Source organism: Nannospalax galili, unplaced genomic scaffold, assembly GCF_000622305.1.
Source record: "Nannospalax galili isolate Female #2095 unplaced genomic scaffold, S.galili_v1.0 scaffold146, whole genome shotgun sequence".
Taxonomy (NCBI): domain Eukaryota; kingdom Metazoa; phylum Chordata; class Mammalia; order Rodentia; family Spalacidae; genus Nannospalax; species Nannospalax galili.
The window spans coordinates 9,227,265-9,227,977 of NW_008357929.1; positions in this window are offsets into that span (position 1 = coordinate 9,227,265).

The following is a 713-nucleotide window of genomic DNA, read 5'->3' on the forward strand; positions in this document are numbered from 1 at the left end:
ATACTATGGAGTTTTCCTCAGCAGTAAAGAAAGATGAAATCATGAAATTTGCAGGTAAATGGATGGAACTGGAAACTGTTATACTAAGTGAAGGAACACAGACTCAAAAAAACAAACGACATATGTTCTCGCTCATATGTGGCTCCTAGCACCAAATCCTTTTAAATTCCAGGTCCTTTTAATAAGAAGATGCTATACAGCAGTCCCTTCTGCATGCAGTAACTACCATCACCACGACTTCGGCTGAGCCTGATCACTAAACGTAGTCACAATTGGGCTTGCTTTCAGTTGAGCTCATTCATTAAAGAAGGCCCTCATTCTTTCAGGGCCCACTTACTAGGGTCATACAACCATGGAATGAAACAGAGACCTGTAAAAAAATTCTTGAATTTCAAGATCAGAGTTCAGATAAAGCCTAGGAATCCATCATTGTTGTTATTCACTATGACAAGTAAAAACAATGCTTCTTTTTAAATTTTTTAAAATACTTTTTTCTAGTTCCTTGTCTAGAACTTGTAACGCTAATTACTCTTGCCTTTACTTCTCCTATTCATGATTCAAGGACTTTCTTTTCCCCTTAGAGATACGAGTTATGCAATTTGGGAGTCTTTTAGATAGACCCACTGAAGGGGTACTCCAATTGTCTCAGCCTGCATTCCTGTTCAGCATGGAAGAAGCCAGAGCGGTCTGCATCCCTATTCCCTGTTGGCAAT